The 18,002-nt window shown below is 37.0% G+C and overlaps 1 long non-coding RNA gene across 9 annotated transcripts in view; it reads left to right on the top strand.

The window, feature by feature from the left end:
* LOC136103793 (uncharacterized) overlaps positions 1-18,002 on the top strand; it is a 63,989-nt gene that overhangs the window by 33,464 nt on the left and 12,523 nt on the right. For 3 of the 9 annotated variants that reach the window (XR_011739756.1, XR_010651667.2, XR_011739754.1), the window contains exon 3: positions 17,728-17,953. This is a non-coding gene — a long non-coding RNA (uncharacterized lncRNA). Of the gene's footprint in view, positions 1-3,792; positions 3,931-5,525; positions 5,644-17,727; positions 17,954-18,002 lie in introns of all 9 variants that reach the window. The other 6 variants (XR_011739760.1, XR_011739759.1, XR_011739755.1 and 3 more) reach the window with 6 other exon arrangements.

The raw sequence follows: 18,002 nt of genomic DNA, 5'->3' as shown, positions 1-18,002 counted from the left end.
TTAGGTGTCATGGGACCTTCGTCTGATGCCTTTACCTGAAACAAACCAATTACTATTTTGCATTTTCATACAAGTCTGTGAATGAGAGAACAGCAAAAGAATTCTAAAGGTTAAAACTCATATTCAGCACAGTCTCTCCCCACCCCCCTCACCACTGGAGTGGGTATTTGAGGAGGTTCTTTACATTCCCTCCCACATAGTTTCTCTGCTGCATAAGCAGAAGCCAGCTGCTGGTTCTTTCAAGTCTAGCAGTTAGTTGACATTTACCATTAGTTTATGGTTTCCATTCTATCCTAGCAAGGAAAAGTGCTGTAAAGTTACTCTTAAAGAGTGAAGATTCAGTCTTCATATTTTGAATTCCCCCTAAACTGGAGGGGCCTGCAGCAAAGATATTTTGGGGGGACATAAGGAAAGGAGAAAAAGAGAATGCTGTGCACCAGCACAGAGAAGAGGATCAATGAGCCCTGGCTTTACTGTGACTGTTCTTTCCCCTGGAAAAAAACTCATTGCAACTCTTGACTAGCAGTGCTGATTTTGTTAATTGTTTCCTTTTCAACCTCAGTTTCCAGAAAATCTGTGTAGAGCACTGATTACATTTCTGTCTCAAACTTGGCAACATTAGGCACATATACCTATGATGTAGGAATTTGATGGTAGAGACGGGAGAAACGAGGCAGACCAGGATGTGCCACAGAAAATGCTTTTCCAGAGCTAGAACATGAAACCCAGCTGAAACCTATACAAAGGTATCAGGTCCTGGAAACAACTGCAGAGTGAAAGATTGTCACTACAGTTTAACTCCCCGCTCCAGGTGCAACCTTAATCACCAGCTAAGTTCCCATATAAGCACACTGATACAGGTCTGCTTAAGGGTTATCTTTCTGAAATTTACCTTGGAAAGAAATTCAATTAGGAATCTTAAATATATGAAATTCTTATACTAAAGTACAGATACAAAATAGCAGTGCTGTGGTCACTTTCTAAAATTATTATCGGATTAATAGATATTTTGAACTCAATATAGAAAATAGATTTAGAGATGGCTCTTCTTTTGGGCAAGTTCATACATGAAGGAATCAGGAAAACAGAGGTGGTCTGATAAGCAAAATTGCCTTTCAAATCAGGAAATCAAAAAAGCCATGTAGCTGTTAACAGCACACTAAAACTCTCAGTAAAACTAGGCTCAGAAGTCAGCTGGTAACACTGTGTTTACTTAATGGGCTTTTACAGAGCAGAAATCCAGAGTACATAGCCTTTTATCTGATGATATTTCCTAACAAAGAGCTTTAAAAGAGGTAACATTAACAGGATTGCTGTAGATATGAAAAGGAACTTGGAACATACAGTTACTGGATGGCTCCAGACTTTATCTGATGCGTTTAGGAGCCACAGAAGAAAACCATCCCAAACAGCTCAGTACAGAGTGTGCCAGAAAATACCACACTGTTTTTCTCTAGATCAGGACATTTGAAGACACCTATGAGAGAACATGATTTTTCTTTTTCCTAAATCAAGGCTTCCATGATGGAACATCACAGAGGCAGTTACAAACTCACACTGGCTCCCAACATCTGCAGGAAGTCAGCAGTGCAGCTGTTCACTGCACACATGTTAAACAGGCACCACCAAAGACTGTAAAAGCAGGTCAAAGCAAAACCAAAGAGGACACAAAATGAAAAATTTCACATAGATAACTGGAATAAAATGTAGAAACTACCTTTTCTCCAGGTCAGCCAACAGCAAGCATTAAGACAAAAAGCAGTCTGCAGCAATCCATACACAAAAGGTTGTGAGCATTACTTCCTTTTATTGTGTATTGCACTTATGGGGCACTGGATTTTTCTCAACAGTATCCAAAGCGTACTTTCAAGTCCAGCCAACAAATATCTGAATGTCACAGCAGCCTTTCGAGAGAAAGTTACAGCCCTGTAAGTTTTTAAAGACAAGACTGAAATATTTCAATGAGATCTAATATACACCAATTCTAACTCCTCATGTTCCCTTGAATTAAAAATGAAGAGCATCTATCCTGAATGAAGAGTCTAATAAAAAATGATATCTTCTAAAAAATGAAGGAGAACAGCACCAATCTTTAAGCAAGGTGGAAAACCATCTGGAGGTGTAGGGCAATGTCTGTTTCTTTTTGAAAAGCAATGATTCAGAAGCACACCCAAAAACTTATTTCAGTGATGAATATTAAAACAAGTACTAAAAATGAGGTGCATCCTATGGGAGCATGATGCGACCATCACCTTTCTTTCCACACTCATAGAAGCTTTTTTTTTAAAAAAAAGACAAAGTTTTGTTCAAGTACATAAAAATAATCTGCAATATCTTAGCATGCATGCTGAACTTTTTGAAAGACACTTTACTGATTTCAGTTAGAATTCGTTCTTCAGAAGAGATACCATAATAGTCAACAATAAGATGAAGCTAAGGTTTTGCATGGTTTTGTATGAATGGGAGAGAGATTTAGACTAATTATTTTTTATTATCCCATAAAGAGTCACTTTGGCCTTATGAAGACGATTTGGTTTTCCCCACTTTTTGTGTGTGTGTCATGGTTTTTGGTTTTGGTTTGGTTTTTTTTTTGGTTTTGTGTTTTTTTAAAGCAGCCCTCACACTGTCAACATTAGTTCTAGCTTTCACTATGCAGAAATAACGCAAAATATTAAGTACATACACAAGTGCACAGACGGCAAGATGCTTCTTTGCAAGACTGAGTGAAATGAATGTGATGATTTTCCATTGCTCCAGAGCTCTTCAGCCAGAGATATGGCACCTTTCTCTCCATACACAGACAGTTCCACTTCATTGCTAAGGGCAAACTCTACATTGTTATTTTCTTTACTAGACAACATGAAAAACAGATTGATGCATTACAGTTAAGATTGATTAGAAAATAATATCTTTCTCACAGATTTTGATTTTGATTTTTTTTTTTTTCTGTGTTAGACTACAGAGAAGTGAGTCTAAATTATTTTCATTTTATTTTTGGGAAAGGAGGTCATAGCAAAGGAGAGAGGAGGAGAAAAACCAGGCAGCATGATTGCTTTCCAGATAAATAGTAGTCCAATCATTCACACAGAGTATTGGAAATCCAGGTTTCCAGGTCCTTCTCCAACAACAACAGAGCTATGACATTCTGGAGACACAGCAAACACACCACGCTATCGACCATTCTGGGGCAGCAAGGGGTATTTTTTTATTCTTCTCACACAAAACGCCTTCCCAGGAAAAATGTCCATTGAAAAATATATATTTCTTCAAAACAATTTGTGTTTTCTCCACGGGGGAGGGGGAGGGCGGGGGAAAGATTAAATTTTCAACCAGATGTAGTTACAGTTTTGTGTACATCTGCAATCACAGGGAAAAATTCCTAACAGAATGAGAATAAAAACATTCTTTATAGAAAGTTCTAGTAATACCTTTAATCATATTACAAGCTTAATGCATTACATTAATTTGTTAAATTAACACAGTTGGACTTTTAGATCAAACAGAGAAGAGAGACAAGATTGCGATCCAACAAAAGCATGTTATAAAAACACTGCTGTTCAAAACAGGCCAAGTATTCTCTGGTGCTTGAACACTAACAAAGGGGCTTTTCCTTCAGGCCGTTGTTAGGTGTTCTGCTTTCATTTTTGTTACTTTTTTTTTTTTTATGGAAACATGTCAGTTCTACTGCTTTGTTGAATACAATCTAATCTGTTGTTATTCTTGTGAACAACAATTTTCTTAGGACACTTCTTTGTATTAGTAATAGTTGTGATAGGGTCGCTTTCTCTCAAGTTTGTGTTTTTCAGAAGACCACAAGCCTCAGAAGTTTGCTGTGTGGAAGAATCACACTGGGCCAACCTATGATTTCAATATTACACAATGCACAGCCCCATTTAGTATTCTTTCTACTTTGAAGGAGTCTCACATCAGGTAGTGGAAGATAAGTCACTTATTTCTTTGTTGTTCAATGATTTATTTTTTTTTTACCCCCCAGTATCATCCTTTTAAGCACAGCTTACATTTTAAGATTCTGGAGAGATACCTGCAGCTGTCAAAGGGCCACGTGAGATGCAGCCATTCCACCGCACCAAGGAGAAAGAGGGGGCTGGTTACAGGGACCCCCACACATTCTGTTTCTCCCACAGCCAAGTAGAACTTATTCTGAAACAATATCACAAAGATGAGAAAAACCACAACTGAAGCTTTTCTCCCATTCTTTGTTTTCACTGAATCCAAGCTATGTTAAGCTTTTAGTGTCCTATAAAACAGCCCTATGAAACAGTGAGAGAAACACTAGAGATGAGCACCTAGAAACACTTCCATAGATAGGTTTTTCTTCTTCCCCTCTATATATACACTATAATCATACAAGTAGCATGGTGAGGGATCTAGAGAACAAGTTGTACAAGGACCATCTGAGGGAACTGGAAGTTTTTTAGTTGCAGAAGAGGAGGCCGAGGGGAGACCTTATTGCTCTCTACAACTGCCTGAAAAGAAGTTGTAGTGAGGAGGGTGTCAGCCTGTTCTCCCAAGTAGCAAGTGGTAGGACAAGAGGGAATGGTCTCAAGTTGCATCAGGTGAAGTTAAATTGGATATTAGGAAAAATTTCTTCACCAAAAGATTTATATCATGTGCTAGAACAGGCTGCCCGGGGAAGTGGCTGAGTCACCATCCCTGGAGGTAGTTAAAAGATGTGTAGACATGCTGCTTAAGGACATGATTTAGTGGTGGACTTGCCAATGTTAGATTAACTCTTGAACTCTGTGGTCTTAAAGGTCTTCTCCAACGTAAATGATTCATATGGCAGGTTCATATCATTGGCTAGGTTGCCTTATATGCAGCTTTAGATACTAATTTCCCTCTTACATGGGATTTGAATAGCCATTATTATATCCTCAAATCTAAGCATTTCTTGCACTCACTTGAGCAATATGAATGCTTTTAAAAAACTGCAGTCCATAATATATTTTCCTTCATGGCATATATACACATCACTACAGCCACAGTGAAAGTATATAAACAGAACATTTTCATGGAGCCAAATCACATCCTTGCTTTCCAACAGTTACAGCACCACTCCATAGAGCAAAATGGGAACATCTGGAACTGAGCTCTCCTGAGGGCAGCTGGGGCTGCACCACTGCACCCGGAAGTGATCTGTGCTCTCCTCGGTGTTTTAATTGGTACAGAATATACCCTAGGGTTTTGGCAGAAAAGTAAGAATCATTTTAGTTACTGAAAAAAAATCCTTGTATACAAGGCATTTATTAGGAAAAAGTTATCTAAGCGCATAATAAGCTTGTATGACAAGGAGAAATTATGCATGTCCACTCTATATTTAAAATCCAGTTGAGCACGAGGAATAGTTCCCTTTCATTTCAGTAATTATTTCTTAAGTACCAAACCATCCAATAAGAAGAGTTTTATCACTAACTCGTGTCCTGATCTTATTTAAAAAGCAGGTTGAGAAAACACTAGCCATTACTTCTTTCAAGTTGTGCTTTGGTTTTATATTTTCCTTATAGATGCTTTGTGGCAACAAGTGCAAGGAAAAAAACCCTAATTTTCCTTTGGCCGAACTCTGTTATATGACAGGGAAGTGACGATTTGGAACCTTGATCCATATGAGGTAAACGAAGCCAGGTCAGATTAACTTCTTACCATAATAGCTCTCATACCCTCCCTAGCTTTTTGCAACATCCATGCACATCTTTATACAGTTTTCTTTTCTGTGCAGGTAAATCACAGGACTGTAGCTCACTAAATATTACATCACTGCTTATTTGGCTCCACAGATTCCCCCAGTACTAGATGCTACTCAAATACTATCTGTGTGTTCTGTATGAAATACATGGAAACCATCCTATCATTTCCAAATGCTCTTAACTAAATTGTTAATCCTTGAGCTTTTGGTTTCTTCATATTTATTTTTCCACTTCTTCCAGCAACTGACGAATTTTTCTGCTGATTATGCTGTTACAACAGTTTTTAGAATACAGAACAGGACATGCAATATTAAAGACCATAAATCCTTCTTCCATTCAGAGTCTTTGAAGCAGTATCAGTAATACTACTATGGTTAAGATATCAATATCAGTCCATCTTAATGAATTATATATTTTCCAATCTTGAGGGCACAATTTACGAAGAGATCAGAATACTGCTTCTGTGTTATTCAAGCTGATAGTTTCAAATATGTTAATAACTTAATATGGGCAAATATATGATCATTTCTGAAATATCCTATTCAATATTTTTAATTTCAAAGTTTCTTCTGTTCTTAAAAATCATCTGATACTTATGCTCCATCCCTTTGAGCATTATGAAGAATATTATGGCAAAATAAGTGTGGGAAGGTGATTTTTCTGGCACTTCCCCTAAATTTCCTACTACAACATATTGCAATTTAAAGACCTGAAGATTATAGCTGTAATATTAAAAAAATAGGCCTTTCTTTCAATTTCTGTGACTCCTCAGAGGTATTAGCAATGTGGTTTATGAGCAGCTGTCACAATAGTCCTAAGCTCCCCCCAACTTTTACTATTCTTTCAAACACTGTCACTAACTTGAAGGAGATTCTGGCACAGGTAATTATGCTCTAGGTAAATTCTAGTTTTCTATGGGTGGCAAGAGGGAGAAAGAATTCATAGCCCGATAGGCCAAGCTTTTGTGACAAGAATGCTAAGAAAGCAATAATTATTTTTCAAAAGTCTGTAAGAATTTCAAAAGCAGACAGTCCTCTTCAACACTACTTTCAGCAACTGACATACGTAAATTCTACATTTACAGGAAAGGCATTTCCTGTCGTTTTTATCTCTCATAGAAACACATCATAGAAACTAATGATGGAAAAGTTTACCCCGAATTCACACCTGTAGGTTGCACATCTGTGTGACTAGGACATGATAAAACCTGACACACGTGAACAGAGACACACAAGCCTGTTTGCAAAACACTGAATTTGCAAAGTTCAACGCACAAAGTCAGAGGCCTCTAGTCATTTGAACGAGTGTTCTTTTCAATACTGAGTACACAGTAAGTTGCTTTAATCACCATGACTAACCATACTGAGAAAGGGTAGTCACACTAAGCCAAAGGATTCCTTAAGTAATGATTTGTTTTAGATAGCAAGGAAAAAATGTACAGCAGGAATGGAAAATAAAAGTCTCATTTCTGCTTGAGTGATTTCTGTTGTACTCTCAAGCAGAAAGACAAATTGTAAGAAAAAGTGCGGTATTAGTCAATTGGCAGGACAGTTACAGAAGAAACTAGCAACAAATACAGGAAGAGGAAACCAAGGGAAGACAGGTTTTCTTATACCCCAAGACACAGAATTTCTGTATTTTACTCATGACGCTTCCAAATAATAAGAAAGAAAACAATGATCTCTGCAAGACAGAAGCTGGAAATGGTGCAGTTCCCCAACATACTCCAAAGTTATATCTGTTGCATTTGCTGTTAGAAGTTGAGAAAAATTAACCTGAAATTTATAAATTATAGGTATAATTTCTAGTTGAAATTCTTGGGCTGCTCAACAAAGAACCTTTATTTAGAGTCACTAAATACTTCTTTGAAGAAGTACGTTTGCCCCTTGCCAAAACTAAAAATCACAGACTACAGTGATTTAAGGGAAATCTTACTTGATTAATATTCAATAGGCTGTTATTTAACAGAGACAATTGCTTTCATTTGGCCAACGTACCTTGTTGTATTTTATTGACTGCTCTGATCAAGATTCCTTCTAAAACCAAAGAAATCATAAGATTTATTTTGCACCTCCCAGTACTAGATTTTGGAAGAACCTGAGTTGTTATATGAACGCACAGGATCAGTAGAAAGCCATTTCACAGATTTGAAAGACCCTGCTCAAAAGAAGTAGATGTAGCTACACATGAAAGATATCAGATAACAGCAATTCTCAGTAATTAACTTCTAAGATCCAAAGTCTCTCAATTAATGCAGCACCTTTATTGATCCATGTCATATTTTGTAGCAGAGAATTTTAGGTGCTATTTGGTTTTAAGTGAGGGAAGACATGCCTACATGCACACACCACGTTTAGAATATGAAGCTCATACTATAAAGAGAACTTTTCTTAAACCCCCTACTTTTTCCTTTAGCTGCTATTACTGTTTATTTTTTATTTATTCACAGAACAGAAGCAGGATTTAAACTTTGTAAACACTGCATGAATATTTTGAAAGGATCCCACGCACTTAGCCAAAACTAGATATACCTAGTATATACGTGGTATAGTATCAGAGAGATATACAAAGAACAAGTTTAAAGGAAAAAAACCCAAAACCTCTAAGTGCAATTTACAAAGGCTTCATCCTTTCCTTTGCATTCTATCAGTGTAAAGAAATAATGTAACTATTACAACAGTCTCCTGCTATAAATGACAGAGTACTTTAAATAAGTTTCAATTACACAGCATTTCTTCTCCTCTTTTGAAGTACATGCTTAAAAAAATCTTCACAATTAACATATTGTACACATTTTGCAAGGTTCTCAAAGATCAGGAACTGTTTCTGGAAAGACTCACTCCAACTTGGCAAACAATTAGAGCACGTTACACTAAGGTGCATTGAATGTTTGGCTTCTGTGAGGGTACGGAAACATGTGCTTACCCATAGTTAAGTTCAATAAGCAAAACAAAGTCAGTTACAATTTCAAATAGGGATAAAGAAAGAAAAAGAAAAATGGAGAGCAAGGGAAAGGACAACAAATCTGAAAGGCAGAGAACATTACAACAGCCGAGTGGAAACAAGTGTGATATTATAACGGGGATGCAGTCACAGGACTATGTGTAACTCTGTTACAGCTGAACACCAACAGCTTCTGGTGGAATTAGTTCTGTGTGCTACTTCAGTAAAAATATAAAGAAGCATATTCAAAAGCCAACGAGCACAAAGAAAACATAGTCATGACTATTCACAATAGCGAGTTCTGTACTGAATGTGTGAACGGGACATGAGTGAGGCAAAGCACCAGCAGCCTCCCTTTGCCTGGGACCTTTGCAGTGACACGAGCCAAACGATCTAAACAGAAAATGTCTGTCTGTGATGGGACGGGGGGAAGAAACAAAACCTCACCAAAACAAAAACTGCTTTCCTCATGAAAGAATGGTAACTTTGGACAACATTTGGCACCACAAGTTCAAAGGGCTATTTTATCTGCATTGTAAGTACAGGCCCAGAGATTTTACAGTATTTCTGTCTCCATACTTTTGCTTTTTCTGACATTAATGGCACTTAAATTACAGACCTGCTGCAGCCATATAGTCAAAACACCCACATCACCCAATGAGACACTTTATTATAATGTCAGTGTGTCTGTGTTTTAACTGTTCTTTCATATACTGTACTTCTCGTCAATCACTCTCTTCTCTGCCAAAGAACAGATAAAAGAGATGAGTCTATCTTTAGACTCCACTGAAATTTCTTACTCAGATTGCTGCAATACTTCATTTATCATATGGCAAAGGCTCCTATTTACACCAACAAAATTTTTAGAGGTACAAATAATAGAGAGACAAATAAAAAACACTAAAAGAGAACTTAAAATGAAAATACAGAAGTGGCTAGGGAGTCAGATAGAAATAATGTGCTTTAAACAAACTACCTTCTAAACTAGATCGGGCTGGATTTTTTTTTTTTAATATTAGGTATTTTTCATTTCCACTTTATGTAAAATATTCCAGATGTACTGAAACACTATTTTGCAGAAGTTAAAGTACTCATATGAATTCACAAATAGAGCTGGTTACCCAATCCAGATTTTTAGTCCAGATTTAAAACTTTTTTTTTTCATCTCAAAAACCCAAGGAAAGCTGTTTCAAGGTCACAAAACTGCTTTTCTGCGGAGTCTGCCTCTATAAGCTTGTCTGCTGCTTGCAGCCCTCAAACAGTTAGTTCCACTTAAGATGAAAGAATTCATTTGTCTAAGGAAGAATTTTCAGGATTTCATGGTTTCCTATTTTCTGCAATGTAAATTATGTGCAGTTCATCAGTCTGAACATTCAGATCCTCCAGTTAGTGTTTCAAACTTTTCACACTAAAAAAAATATACATTATTAAACTACAGTTAGTTAATCGTATTCTTGTTGGTTTATTTCTTATTTCTAATACCACATGCAAAAATACAGTGGTTTTTGTTTATTAAAGATATAGTCTCAACTCAGAAGAGCTAAGTGTCAGGAATCCATGAAGTTTTTTGAGCATGTTCTGAACTTGCCAAGATTATCTAGGACAACTGAATAGATTCAGCAGTTCAGCTAAACTTCTAAAACTGTTTCCATTGGTTAAGAGAAAAATCAGCCTGCGACTTTCTGTTGAGATGTTGAAATTATTTTATTTTTTTCCTGAATGAAAAGAGTATTTTATATTTTAAGAGTGACCTCATTTTTTTTATTTTTTCAATTGTATTAATTTTATATTTCCCCTCCAATGTGATGTCTTTTATAATATTTCCCCCCCTGCACACCATTTTAAATATCATCCAAAGCCACTATGATTTGACACTGGATAGCAGAGTATCAAAGCAAAACAAAACTTCCCCCAGCTATTCACTCATTCCTTCTCACAGTCGAACCACTACAACAAAAAACTCCACCACACTATAGACATTCGAGGAAGTTACGCACACATATGAAGATCCCAAATATTTTTTTTCCTAAAGTGTCAGTGCTCTAAAAGGTATATCTATTATTCTTGACCTTTCAAGCAGAAGGCCAGAGCTCCCTTTGGATATACAATTTCTTCTCCAACAGCAGATAAAACCATGCAGAAATAGAGCTACTTAAAAGTCGTGAGCTGTCTGAAATATCTTCATTAACAGAGGTACCTCTAAAGCAGTTCCATCAAGCCCCATCAGTGTATACTCAGAATGATCAAAATCAGAGAGACTTCTGAAATCAGTGAGGTCAGAACAGACCTCAGTACCTCACCCAGTTCAATGTCCTGCTCAAACCAGGGGAAAACCTGGCGTTACCCTGTGCCACGTGCCTTGTCCCATAAATTTTTACATACCACCAATCACTGAGATACTAGCCTCTACTGACATGTCAGTAATAACCAGACACAAAACTTTGATCATTTATTTGATAATGACTCTACATATAGGCTTATGTAATCAGCCAGTGACTAAAGTGGAAGAATATCTACATTTTAGCTATAGTATTTAACTGTCTTTCATGACTTATGGTCTCATTTGTAGAAAGAATTAGTTGTGATATGTCCAATACTAACCCATGGTAACTCTTAGTAAATGCTCTCAATTTAGTCTAGACCACTATGTAATGGTGTATTAAATGACTTATTAATGACCACTGAATCTAGCCATGGATGATCCTTTGAAGATACTTTTAGCATTTGCATCATTTTAATCTGACCACATTCATCAGTGCCTTCCTAATATTTCATTTCTTTTACATTAACATAATTCAGTGGAACTGCCTCCCAAATGTTCTTCAGAAGCTGGTGCAGTCAGTCTGGATTGGATTCCTTCCAAGTACTGATGGTTTGTTCTGACAATTTGATCTGAAAATCCTCCTTGCACAGAAGTAATTAGCCTTTCCTGAATTCAACTCTAAAAGTCAGCATAAAAAAAAATCCATTTAACTTCATTGAGAGCAGAGTACAGTAACATCAGGCCCTTTTGAGAATCTACTTTGAAGACAAACTGTTTAGCCCAAAGCTAACCCTAGAACAATTCACCATTTATAAGTGGATGACAAACCCCCAGAAGTATCTATTTAAAAGAAACTGGAGATCTTCTGCATGGTATTTGGTTCCTTTAATTAGTACAATAAAGATTTTCATTGCTGGCCTTTAAATAAGGATAAGAATACTAGATATTCCCTTCAGACATCTACTTGAAAAGATGTGGTATTATATGGCAAAGGTTTAATATGCGCTTGACCGCTAGCTGGCTGTAATTCGTGTTTCAGGTGAAAAATGAAAGAACTTGCTGGGGAAACATTAGAATACCTTCCTCTCTAACCCTGCTCTGAACTGGGAAATCAGGTCCATTATTAAACTTACTGATATATATCCCCTGTTGACCTCATCAATAGAAATTCACTGGTTATTATGACAGAATAGGGAGAGCACTGCATTTAAACACAAACCAAAATCAAATGAGAATGGTCTGTGCCCTCTGTATGCCTTCTTATAAATCACAAGTCTCAAGTTAGACTGCATATATCCATGATTGTCAGGGATATTAATGATTAAATACATTCCATTTTTACACCTTGCTATATATTTATTTTCCTATGTTCTTCTTTTTCAAATCCATCATTCAATTTAGAATGTATTAAAGTGAAATAGGTACGCTACTTTTTCCAATGCGTGCAGTCTTCAGTATTTACATTAAGAGACACAAAATTGAATGTTTAAGTCTGTACATTTTCAAACAGATATTATTTATGGAGTGCTGGTGGAAATGGGTCTTTGAAAACAAAAAAACAATGCCAGAATATTTTGGTTTGCATCTCAACTCCATAGAAAGTTTTTGCTCTGTGAGGTTCAGCAAACAGACCGAAATATATGACGCTGTGAAACCTTTTTCATTCTTTACCATCAAACAGTCTATCATGCTTGTGTCTCAAAGATCTCCCTTTTTTAAAACCTGCTTACATTTACTCATGTTCATAGTGTTGAAATTTTAGATTTTCTGACAAAATATCCATGTATTCAATCATTTTAAGTTTTTTAGACATTTTTGCCTGTTTTTGCTAAATAAATTCCTTGCCTTCTTTCATTTTTCAACTTGCATACAAAAGTAGCACAACTTTCTGTAATACCTAATTTATATATTCAAAAATCCAGCCATACATATTTCATAATTTCCTTGCATGGTCAAATAACAGGCACCTATATTCAGAGAGGGGATGAGACTGAAGGGGATGATGAAATGGAAATATCTGTTTTCTCTGGGCTTTTCACTGCTTATCACTCAAAAGCATGGGGCTTTAGAGACACTTGTAGCAGGGCTACCATATCTATGATTTTTAAATACTGTTGTAGATTTGATGATATGAAAATCAAACAAATTAGAATAAAATTTAAGCCACCATAATAAAGTGTTTCCATATTGGTTTAATAATTATTTTTATAATCAGACAATTTGCCATAGATACTCTCTAGAGTGAACGTCAATTAGCATAATCTGTGAACTATTTTGCTGAGCTCATCCAGAGACCTCTTTTTAAGCTGCAAATTTTGACACGCATTTTTTATCATGTGCCTGGCAGTTCAAACATTATCATTTTTCATTATTAAGTACCTACAACTGATTTGAAAGAAATTTGGAGAGCCCTGCTCAGGGGAAAGAAACCAAAGCCAGGCACAAGACCAAGCAGATTTCTCAAACCCATTGGAACATCTGTGCCTGTATTCTGGTCCTGAAAAGAGTATCTCTATTGCCTAATTTAGGACAAGATTTCAGACAATTTTTTTCCCCAAACATAAGAAAACAGGGAAATAATGTGAATACAGTATGATGAAAAAGTCAAACCTAAATAGAATCACACCTCAAGCAAATATCCATGACAAGTTTAACAAAAAATTATATATAAACAGTGCACTGAATTATCTTCAGTTTATAATTACCATCTTGTCAGAAGCCACAGTCACAACCCCTTGCAATGCAATCTACATTGCCACAGTTCACTACAGAAGGATAACTCCTGAGGCTGTTATTTCTCTTTTTCCCTCTTTGCAGTGCATTTTAGCAACATATTTCTGAGTGTTATCATTAGACTCCAGCTGGAAGCGTGCTTCTGTTGCCAACTAGTATTCCCCCACAAACTCTTCCTCCCCCATGATGGGAAAATGTAGGACAGTGCTGCAGCAGTGGGAGAAGCAGCAGGGAAGGCAAAGGGAAGAGAAACTCAAATAGAAGCAGCAGCTCTACCAGACCTGTATTAAGCAGCACCCATCTTAGTTGTGTCAGCTCTTTAACTGCACCTCATAAGCTATTACACACCCCATCTCTCAAGAACAGGCACATTTTCCAAGTTTCCACAAGCTCAGTCTCATTGTACATAAAGAACGTTTCCCTTCATTGTCTCAAGTTCATGAATGAAAAAAATCAAATTAAAGTCAGCAAGATTCATACTACAGCAAATTTTTGCAGTGAGGTTTTCCAAGTATTCCCAAAGGCATCTAGAGAGGAGTAATTAGACTATTTTCAATTTCCCAGTCTTCTGAATAATAAACAACAACAAGAAAGCATAAAGTTTCAGTAATAAAGCAGTCTAACAACAGACTCAAGCAGGTGAACATGGATAAGGAAGCTCAAAATACACAGTTAACTCCTGCCAAAGTCAACTGAAAAGGAAAATCCTTTCCTAGAAAAATCCCGCTTTTTAAGACAGACTCTAGTTAGCATATTCAGAGTAGAAGAAAACTGAATAGCACTTTTTAAGGTTCAACTCTGCAGATAAGCAAAGCTAAAGATTCCCATACATTGAAGGTGGATCATAATGTTATCAGAATAAGGGTTATCAAAGCTTTTTTTTTTCTTTCCTAAACATACAGGAGAAAAACTGCATTGAAATTACAGGATGCTCCCATTAGTTGTTCTCCGTATTAATGTTAACACAAGAAATTTATCTCAGAGCTGTTTCACATCCTTTTAAATCCAGAAAAGAACTGTAAGATATAATGAGCCTCCTGTATTCATCTGGGCCATCTGACTGCTCATTGGCAGAGTAATAAATAGAAATAAACACTGCAGTCTGGTACATAGGAATATTTTCTTTTATCTTCTCAGGTTTACTTTCAGGGTGGTTTAGCTAAAAGCTAATTTGCATAGTAAAAATCTGTCTCAGACCCTCAGATTCATATGCTAACATTTTCAGCCATTAAAGTCATATGCATAAATACTGGGTTCATACAATAGATGTCTAGAATTAACAGCTGAAGCTAAACCCTTTGATAATGGAGAGAGACTTTGTGGCTCTGGCTTACCTGCTAAGCCTCCTCCTGGAGAAGGGTGCAGCTGGAGAAAACACATGCCATATCTTGGCTCTGTTGTGTCACACGTCACCCAGGAGCTGTCACTTTGGCAGAAGGAGTAACGTCAAGTTAGGCCTAAGAAGAAAGCAGAACATCCAGCAAAGAATATATTAGCCTCTTAGTTACAAAGAGTAAACCAAAACCCACAATAATTACATCCATCTCCTAATTGGGGGAGGAAGGGAGGTTAGAGAAAGCAAAGGGCTGACGTTATAGAAATAATAAGTGTTGAAGTTATCTTCCAAGCATCTATATCCAAAATGTCCACAGAGATTTATATCTAGGCAGCTATGCATATTATTTAAAGAAGTATGCACATCATTTAAAGAACTATGCACATAAGAGGGCTCTCAGAAGTCAGCAGGTTGAAGAGAGTGGTCCGAAATTAGGTAGAAGAATAGTGAGAGTCAGAGGTCTAGAGCTGCAGCATTGAAAATTTGGGTTTTATGTTGGTATCATTACAGCAACATGACCAGGAACTCTCTTCCTGCAGTCTGACCCTGAAAATGCTCCTCACCCCGTCTTTAGGACTTGCTCCAATGACTGCTCATAGGAGCAGAACACACAGGGAAGGGAACCACATGGTCCTTCATCCTGTTGTGCAAGACACGCTGCAGTGAGTCCAGTGGGACCCTCCTGCTGGGGGGAGCTCAGCGCCAACCTGGCCGGGACAACGGGGAACTCATCTGGCAGATATTTTGGTGGTCAGGGTTTTGGGCACATCCATAGCAAGACAAGCACTGAAGAATGTGTTTTGAGGATTCAGATTTGGAATTTAGTTGGTATGTGCTACTTAAGCACCCTAGCCAGCTGTGTACCACATTTAAGCAAAATAATACAATTTAATCAGGTCTACATTGGACTAATTTTGTAATGATTGTTTTAAATGCCTACTAAAATTATTTGGATATTTTAAGTGTGATTAGAAAATGCATTCTACTCTTTCTGATACAGTCAAATGTGTCTCAGTGTTTTTGGGAAGGCCCCTGTATTCTATAAAAACCGGAAATGCCATTAAAATACATTTGCAATTGTGAAAATGAACTGTTTGCATATTAGCTTTGCCATTACTTTTTCTGATTTTAGTTTTAATATTATACCATTTTAATTTTCAGTATGCCAACTCTGTAGAGACTTCATCTGGCTGGTGAAGCTGGAGGCAGCTGAACTGCTTTATTGGTACTCTCGTCGTTGGCATTCTGTGCATGTGCAAGGCAGTTTGATGCTGATATTTAGATGTGATTGGCAGCAAAACACTTCATTTTAAATAGAAGAATTCCTATATTCACTAAACTTAAGTCTTGGCAAATCAAGAACTGATTGACAAATACCATGATACCTGAGCATGAAGGCATTCCGTGTGACATAAAACCAAAAGGAAACAAAATAGGACCTTGCTGCCCTTTGAGACCAGAGACCAGTTTAACTCCTTACCCATGCAGGATGGCAAGACATTAGTTATGTAACAGCAACTTCAGACAGTGTTTTTAAATCCATCTTTTCACTGAAGAAAAGTAGATTAGACTTGTACAGAGTCTGAGAGACAGGGAGTGGAGCCAGCAGCAATATTTAGCACAGAGTGACTGATTTCTGGCACCATCTAGCTTCTGTGCATCAGGAATCTGGCAGTCTGGTAGGTGCTTTTCAAAGACGCTGATGGAATAGTTGATACTAGTGCTATACAAGGGCTCAAAACAGTACGACAAAGAATAAGAAAGAGTAGGTCCTAAGCCCCAAGACTGCATTATTTTTTCTAAAGACAGTGGGGAAAAAAATCCTGGACAGAATGCCAGGGACATTATTCATCATTCGGCTTCTGACTACACATCACTGACAAACATTTAACATATATCAAACATCCTAGGGCACAGAGAAGCCATAATGCAAGAAAGACTGTTGGTTCTTAATTTTCATGAAGCATGGTACAATCTGCAAAGTACAGGTCTTTATTGACCAATAAAACTATCTGTATTTCTACTCAGAGCTGTGAAACTCCGACAAGCCTTTGTAATTATATAGTAAGTGAATTTGTACTCACTCACTACACTTGTAAGGAATCTTGAACTATAGAAACTCCAACTCATCACCATCAGCTAATGATCACTTGAGAAAAGCAGCCATGTTTTTTTCCTCAATGCCAAAGTGGAATCAATTGACAAGATGTATAAGTTTGAATGTTTGTGCACTGTAAAATTTTGCAGAAATATATTTACTCATCAGTATAAAGACATGTTTACAGACTTAAACCTGGGCAAACCAGAAAGGAAGATAAAAAAAGCTTGGTTTGTGTCCTCAGTAGAGGACAAAAGCATGGAGAAAGAGGGAAAAAAAAAAAATCTTGCTGGACTATACTAGGCAAGCAAGCACACTTTGTCCGGTACAGAACTTATTTAATTCTCAGTGAAACTTACATTCCATTTGTCTGAAATAATCTAGAATACACTTTAGGAGCTAATTCCTTCACATTTGGTTTGCTCAACATAGCAAATCAAAGCAAGGGTTCTCTAAAGCATGACCAGTGCAACTCACTTTCTCATTTACTTGATCTTCTCAACTACATGCATGCACAGCTGGTGAAATAGGAAATTAACTACATTTACACACAACTAATACGTATGAGTTTCCTGATGGAAAGAATGGAACAGTTACATGCTTTTTCCTATAATTCACTTAAAGTGCTATTTCTCTGCCTCTCTCCCAGTTTCTTGGCTCAACATACTCCATCTGTACAGAAACAATTTTTCAGTGAAGAGGTCTAGAGTTGTTCTGCTGTTGATTCATTCGTGATCGGCTTTTGCATCTTGTGATTTCATCCAATAACTGAAGTGGAAATGCTGGGAACACATCACTGCCTATTCTTTCTAATTGTATTTCAAAGATTCTCCTTACAGAAGAGTCTTACATTCTCTTCGCTCTAGATATTTAAGGTGGGTTTTGTTGTTGGGTTATTTTGGTTGGTTGGTTTTGGTTTTGTTT

This window comes from Patagioenas fasciata, chromosome 6 (assembly GCF_037038585.1).
Source record: "Patagioenas fasciata isolate bPatFas1 chromosome 6, bPatFas1.hap1, whole genome shotgun sequence".
Lineage (NCBI taxonomy): Eukaryota > Metazoa > Chordata > Aves > Columbiformes > Columbidae > Patagioenas > Patagioenas fasciata.
This window is presented reverse-complemented; position numbering and strand designations above follow the sequence as displayed.